Source organism: Coturnix japonica, chromosome 14, assembly GCF_054131305.1.
Source record: "Coturnix japonica strain WE chromosome 14, WE-NBRP24, whole genome shotgun sequence".
In the NCBI taxonomy this organism is placed as follows: domain Eukaryota; kingdom Metazoa; phylum Chordata; class Aves; order Galliformes; family Phasianidae; genus Coturnix; species Coturnix japonica.
This window is the reverse complement of record NC_140676.1, coordinates 9447985-9455898: the sequence shown is the minus strand read 5'-3', so window position 1 is coordinate 9455898 and position 7914 is coordinate 9447985. Positions and strand designations below refer to the sequence as shown.

At 39.2% G+C, this 7914-nt stretch overlaps 1 long non-coding RNA gene across 1 annotated transcript; it reads right to left on the bottom strand.

Annotated features, from left to right (window-relative positions):
• Positions 1–754: 754 nt before the first annotated feature.
• LOC146758456 (uncharacterized) lies at positions 755–3908 on the bottom strand. Its single transcript, XR_014934385.1, has 2 exons — positions 3825–3908; positions 755–3583 (listed from the first exon to the last, which is right to left on the bottom strand). It is a non-coding gene; the product is annotated as an uncharacterized LOC146758456 (long non-coding RNA).
• Between the last annotated feature and the right edge of the window lie 4006 nt (positions 3909–7914).

The window sequence follows — 7914 nt, the reverse complement described above, 5'->3', positions numbered from 1 at the left end:
TTCTTTTTATTTTAGTATTTTAATCATTACAAACCAGGAACTGCTAATGAAATATGCTCTTGGTTTGTTAACAGCTGTAGAAATTAGTGCCTCTTTTTGCATTGAAGATATTTCCATTGCCTTTCATAAATTACCTCTGAGGAATAGTAATGTTTTCTGCAGTGAAAGAGGACCTGATGTAAGGATGGTCTACGTAGTATGTATCACTTCAAAAATCATTGGAATTTTTACTCCCAATACGAACATTTGAAGTTTCTGTTTCAGTCTGCATTGTTGATTCAAGTCATATGGAACACATTTCTGAACACCTTTATCATTAGCTTAGACTTAGACAAGTCTTCAGTACCAAGGATAATTCTTTCTACACTTCTTAAAAATGGGTGTGACACTGTCTTTTTTTTCCTGCCACCCGAGACTTCACTGAGACTTTTCAAACATCACTGAGAGTGGCTTGGCAACTACATCATCCTAATCCCATAGGAATCTGGGATGCAACTAATCAGGACCCAAAGACTTAAGTATGTCGAGATTTTGCAGGTAGTTGCAAATCTGATATTACTTACAGTTTGAGGGATGCTGTTCCACCTATCCCCACCTTCTGACGTAATTACTGATGTCTTTCATCAATATGGTGAAAAAGCAAACAGATAAATAAGCCAACACACCTGAGTGAGTAGTTTTGCAATGCAATGTGTGTCGAAGAGAGGTTTCCAGTTCTTTAGCCATTGTAACAAGCTGCTGGCAGCATTCATAATTTTCTTTTCAGCTCTGCCGATAACCAGAGAACATGACAAAAATTAAAGATCTCCAGACTCGGCATTTTACATAAAGGTAACAACAAAAGACAAAGAATACTGAGGACAAGGTGTCAGACAGCTAAGCAATACAACACTGGGAGGTTGAACTGTCACTTATCTATCTATCTGTCTATCTACCTGTCTATCTACCTGTCTATCTACCTGTCTATCTACCTATCCCCTTACTTATTTTTAAAGCCAACAGCCAAACAGGGCCTGCTGGAGTCAGCTGAAGGAAACTCGCCCAGCTGGGAAGACTCACACGCGGCTGCATTGAGTTAACTTAAGAAATTTACATAGACTGGGCTACTTCCAGGGGAGCAACGGCTGCTTTCTATAGCCAGCACAGGGAGCTCGAGAGGCAGAAGGGCTGCGCTGCCTGCATTGTTTTGCATTTAATAGATGGTTTGTTATTTTGGTGAAGAAATTCAAGCCGCGGTATAGGCACAAAGCCAAAGACTCTCTTGGGCTTTCTCCCTTTATGTTTTTTGGTTGCACAACAACTCAAACTAAACTGAAAGCCCCAGAGACATTGCAGTGCCTCCCATGAAGTTCCTCCTGAGCTACACAGCCCCCAGTCTTGCTATGGTGCATGGGACTGCTTTGGGAAAAGCTACAGTGCACAACTATCAGCACGTTTCAAGGGTCGGGAGGGAGATGGGAGCAGGGAGGAGGAGGAGAGAAGCATTGCCTAGGGGATTCACATTTCCTCAGCAACTGAACTCCTCCACAAAAGAACTGGAAAAACTACTGTGCCAGCTGAAGAATCATTCCTGACATAACAATGCCCTTGATGCAAAGGCATGGTTCCTTGTATTGGCTGACAGCTGCAGCAAGCAGGAGATTTGGGGCTTCAAAGCTCTGCTTTAATACTTACCTGCTTTAAGACACCATTTGGTCTGCACCCTGCTCACCAGGCTCAGCACTGGCTTGCATATAATCTTTCAAGCACTTTTTGTTGTTTATAAAACAGGCTTCAGAGAAACAGAACAATTATTTGTTACCTGTCTGACAAGACGTCTACAATATTTGCTTCCCAGTTCTATTTCAAGCTCTTTTAAGACCTGTTCTGTTCCCATATTTTCTTTCAGAATATTCTGGATCTGCAGCTTCTGACACTCAACAATCCTTGCTAACCCTTCAGCTGAGATTTCTCTCACACGTTACTCTGTCCATGTAATCAATGCAGTCTTTACATTCAACCACAGGGTGTTTTGTTTTGATTTCTTGAAGCCTACTTTGCCATTCTCTTTCTATCTTTGCAGTGACCTGTCCTTTCTGCTAAGGAAAAGAAAAAATGATTTAGGCCAATCTCCCCACTGTCTGAATATAAATAGAATTTCACTGGCATTTAATAGCAATAACAAAAAACAGCTTAGACCAATAATCTTGCCTGACAGCTGAACACCAAAATCACACCCTCTGAGCAAAGAATTTCTTCCTTGCAAGGCTGGGCTCTACATTGCTGAAGAACACCAAAACCTAAACCCCTTGAGGCATATCTTAGCATCCCTGACACTCGCTCACTCCCCTGCACTGTCCAAATTACATCTCTGACCATGCGTTTGATATAGGAGTTTATTTTTCTTCCTCCTGGCTTGCCTCCATTGAGAAGCACATGGAACAGACCTTCATGAGATGACTGAACCAGACACTATAGAAAGCAGAGCCATTCACCCTCAGGTTGAGGTAGATATTTTTCTGAAAGAGGATAATTAAAATGAATGTTTACATAGGATTATCATACCTTGAATTCCTCTCCCTGAAAATAAATTCATCAAATTAAATCAATACAAACCTTGGAATTCCCTGTTATAAGCTCACACCTTTTCTTTGTTCTCCCAGTAGACTTTGGGTAATGTGACTTCCTTTTCAGCCTGTTCTTCATTTTCTTTCTACAACTGCCTCTTTAGTTTGGTAATAGAATTGCTGCATTTCTCCTTAGACTCTCTCCTCAGAAGGTTAAGAGAATCTTAAGAGAATCTTCCTTTTCTTCTAGAAACTCATCCTTGTGCCAGGCAAAAATGAACAATAGGGTTTGGTGTTTATTTTTAAGAAAAGGATAATAATTTGAAGTGTATATATGCATAAATCTACCATACGTACATACAAATCCTCCTCCTGAAAATAAATATATTAGTTAAATTAAGTCAATACAAAACTTGAAATCCCCTGGTACAAATTCCATGTAAAAATAATAGTCAATTTAAGTAAAGAAGAAACCAAACCAGTCAACAGTTATAGCATTCTTGCAGGCATAACAAACTGCTCCAGTGCAAAGCAGTGAGAGCTCATGAGATACACGGTACTTTCTGTTGAGTTTGTCCACTGATTTTGGCAACAACACTTTGACTTAAGATTTAGATTGAACAAAAAGGGTGACTTTAAGGCTCAACACTGGAAGTTATTAACAGCTGTTACTCCATTACTCTTTAACAATTGCAAGGTGTTGTTTTTTTTTTCCTTTCAAAAATAGGAAAAAAACCCAAACAATAAATATACTGCACTGGGAATACACATCAGTATCGGTTGGAGTTCCCTTTCAAAACTGAGACTTTTTTTAGCATATTTTTTTCTTTCTGGGGTTTTGCATCATCAAGGTGGAAGTACTGCAGATGGATAGCAGAGCACATTGCCTACACAAAAAATACTTCTTTAGTGAATTTAAAGATTGTCAATGTATCCACGAACAGTTCTTACTCATACATCATTGCTTACACAAACTTACATTTTGAGTATCAGTTATCATAAGATGATCATTCCACTTTCCATCTGGCTTTCAAAGCCTGCATGATTTAGAGAGAAATAACAAGTTATGGTGCTTAGGACCTCAGGTTAAATTACAAAAAACAAGCAAACAACTACTAAAGTCCATTTCATTAAACTAAGTGGGATCTACTTTGTTTCTTAAGGAACCCCAACCATACTGCCCTTTTTATTTAGGTTGCTCTCATACACCCAAACAGCTAAGGTATGGTTCTGTTCTCAAAAGCACAATTAAAGCACTGATAGAACAAAAAGCCTTACTGCTCTTCAGTCTCATTAACGCTAGAATCTCAGTGCTTAGAGAGCTGGTCTTCACTGTCCTCCAAGAGCTGCTGCAACTGAAACAGAACAAACAAGGTGTTAACTGCTTTTCAAATAAATGCATACAACTCCCTCCAAAGATAGGCAGGCACAGACAAAAGAGACTGCCCGCACAAAAATCAGGGTTTTATTTCTGCACTGAAAAGACATCATTCATTTACAACACTGGAATTCTCTGAAGAGATCTACGCTATGTAATGTTTATAAGACTACAGTTACTTACCTAAACATTTTTTCCAGGCAACCTCTTTTTAAGAAATGAACCACACCAAAAAGAGGTAAGGGAAAATCCACAAGATAGAATGGACAACTTTGGAAGAATAATCAGCAAACCTACCATGCTGAGATTCCTCCCTGAATACTGGGCATTCAAAACCTGCTCTCAAGAATCTGCATTAAAACCCAGATGAAAAGACACAACCCTGTTTTACTACACAGAAGTCATCACTGAAATGATCTGTTCTCTGTCTATGTGTTCAGAAAAGTCATCAAGCAACTGGACCCAAACGGAGTGTTGGTTTCTACCACTTCCAATTCATCAACCCCAAGGAAAAATAATCAGCACTCAAGAGTATTGTATATACAGGGAGAGTGAAGTTAATATTGCAAGCGAAAAATAAGAACTGTAGTTACAAAGAGGATCTTCTGCATCAGTACCCCTATGCCATTTCTCTTTCTTACAGATGGCAGGAGTGAAGCACATTAAGTAGGTCTCCCAAGGGAGATGACTTAGAAAGAAAGAACACTTAAGATACTGCTTTTGGCAACAGTGATCTCTTTCAGGTCAAGTATGCCATTCCACAGAAAGAAAGCAGCTAAGCGTGAAATATGTGTTAGGTGCACCTGAGCAGAAAATCTGTCCAGTGTTCACTGGTGTGTAAGAAACAAGCAGGTCACGTTATATAACAACTCCTTGGCTTGGAACTACATTTTGAATTCAGTAGAGGGCAAAAATAACTGCTTGATTACACTTTAGTTCATACAGACTTGATAGGCAATATGTACAGTGGCAAAATAATAAACAATTTCAATTTAATAAAACCAACAACATAAACTGAGATTAAGGAAATTAATTTCTTATGGAAGCATATAGCAGTCTGTTGTGGTTTAACCCAGCCGGTGGCTAAAGCACCACAGTCCTCTGCCCCCACCTTCCCAGCGGGAACCCAAAGAATTTAACTGCTGAGAACTCACAACTTTTGTGGCTTATAGAGGTTTTCAGGGCTGATAGAAACTTATAGAGTGATTTCAAACTGTCAGGAGCACATCCGAATCACTGCGCCAAAAATAAGATTACTCCATTTGTTTTAAAATAGTTGCCGTCTTTTGAGAAAACAGGAGCACTTTGGAGGTATCATTTATTCAGGATCAAGAAGCAATGCTATAAAGGAAACAAAACAACATCTTCAGTTTACTGACATACACAGTGTTCCAGAGCAGTTTAACCTGCCCTTCAAAAAGTTAGTCAGTTCTTTTGTGTCTGAAGAAGTTATTTTAAGAAATAAAGAAAACAACAATAATTGAAATAAGCAAATAAAGATGACGTATCAACTCACTTGTACCAATTCCCATACAGAATGCATCTCTTCTCCCAAATCTTCAGAGAAGCTTTGATACGTGGCCACATACACAGCTTCTGGTACATCCCAATAGGCCTTTCTGACTATTTGACAACTCAAGAACTGCACAGTGCATTCAGTTACTACTTTGCAGTATTAGTAGCCCAGACCCATTTTTCTCTACCGTGCCAAAGCATGTGCTCATTGGAGCAAAAACATCAGCTGTCTCATGTTAAATTCTTTTTTGTGTTTTCAGTTGCAACATCAAAAACAAGTCATCACCTATAAAAAGTTTCTCTTATCTTAAAGGTATCACACATCCTCAAAAATTAATTGAAATATTCTCTACGATGCAACTCAAAAGCTGGAAGCGCTCCCCTAATGCAGAAATCTCTTTAATTTTGAAGGAAAACAAACAAACAAACAAAAAACCAACAAAGTTTTGCTGCAACTAAAAAATTATTGCAAAAAGTCTTGGAACTGACTGGGGAGGACACAGGAGAGCCTCCATTTTTCAGGGAACTCCCTAGAAGTCACATCCCATTGAAACTGACCCCACTTCTGCTCTTACTCACTCATGAAGATGAACAAAACACTTTACTGATTATAATTACAGAACACCTGAACATTTTTCAGTAGACAGTAGCAGTGAAATTCTACTAACACACTTCAGCTATTACCAATTCACTTTCATTTGGGCACGCCGTCCCATCCAAACCCATTTCATCACAGCAACCAACCATCTAAAGAAGCACATTTTCTATTTCACTCCAACCACCACATAATTAAGATCCAAAAGGCCATTCTGGTACCAGTGGGGGTCACCCAGCCAACCCCAGCACTCCAACACTACCTCCAGCAGTCACCTGAGGTTTCAGTTTCACAGTATGGAATGTTTTGGTATACACCCATTGCCTCTTATTACACCACTGGGTATCAGAGGAACCTGGCTCAGTCTTCTTTCCACCTTCCCTTCACATACAGTGATGAAATGATCCTTAAGCCTCCACTCCAGGTTAAGCAGCCCACATCTCAGACATTCATCCCAAGAACAGATTCAGAGCTCTCTGAAGTTGTCAGTGCAATAAAAGATACAATAAATATGAGGTTAGCAATGAGCACATTTTTCTGCAAATGCACACGTCCTTCATAAAGCAAAGGTTTCTGGACTAGCCCAAGGAATGGGTTACTGTGATAAACTGACTTATACACCTGTTCAAGTAGCACTTAAGCAGTTTAAGCATTTACTTTTCTTTTTAAAGGAGTTTCTTCGTTGTCAATAAATCTTGAGCTACATGGGAGAAATGTTTAAGCAAACCAAAAAAGCCACTCACATTGGAAAAAGAGCCTCCCCACAGGGTTAGAGGACAACCAGAAAAAACTTTCACCCTGCACGCAAGGCCACAGTTATTTCCTCAGCTTAGAGATGGGAATTTGGACCTCAAACAACCACAGCTCATGTTTGTATAGGCACAAGCCATCTCTCGTGGCCTCATTTCGCTCCCACTGACTATGACAAACCCCTCCTTCACCAAGGGGAAGTGAGGCTGCGTTTATGGGCAACATTAAAGGTCACCAAGAAATGTAGAGCTCTCATTCAACCACCTGACCAAGCCTCCAGTCACAAAACAGTCTTGCTGACCAAGAACTGTAATGCATTCTGCCATTTCAGTCCAGCTGGCCTGAAATACAAACAAGCAGCACATTTTTGTAAAGGAAGCTAAATATGCTTTTCTTCCTAAGATTCCTCCTGGATCTTGCACTCTTAAAAACTGGGAAGATTCCGAGATTAAACAATGCTCTTTGACTGAGAAAGATCAAATAAGAGCATTCTGATAACAGTTAAATATTATAACACGTGAAATGTATACACATTTCTTATGAGGACAATGTTCAGCCCTCTTTTACTGCTGCTGATATCACAGAATAACAGGCCAAGTAGACTGTCTTTTTTTTTTTTCTTTCCCTGTGTTCTATATTATTATTGATGTGAATTGCTGACTGAAAACCAGGCAATTAATTACAACAAGCATTAACCACACTAGGCAAGCAACACAAATGAAGCCAATAAAGCAAGCAGTAAAATGCTTGTTTTTCATTATAGTATCCCTTGAAATTAAATCGTACCACAAGAAAAACAACACATTTCATGGTGCTCTTAAATTCAAACAGGCTCTTAAAGGCAAGCTTTTAAACAATCGGGAGGAGAATTACTACAATTCCATTTTAAATTTGTAGCTATTTAAGGAACACCTGCAATATGTGGTTACCTTCATCTGTATCTTCTGCCCACCATAATCTGTTTTTTGCTACAACCCAATAGAATAACACCTCAAGCTTCATTTATGATAATTTAAGTATTTATACTTACTATGAAGACAGACACAGAGGTCTAGAGGGAGTCCCTCAAAATAGAGAAGTCAATTGAAAAACTCATTTCAAACAACACCTCTCATCGAGCTCTGAAGGAG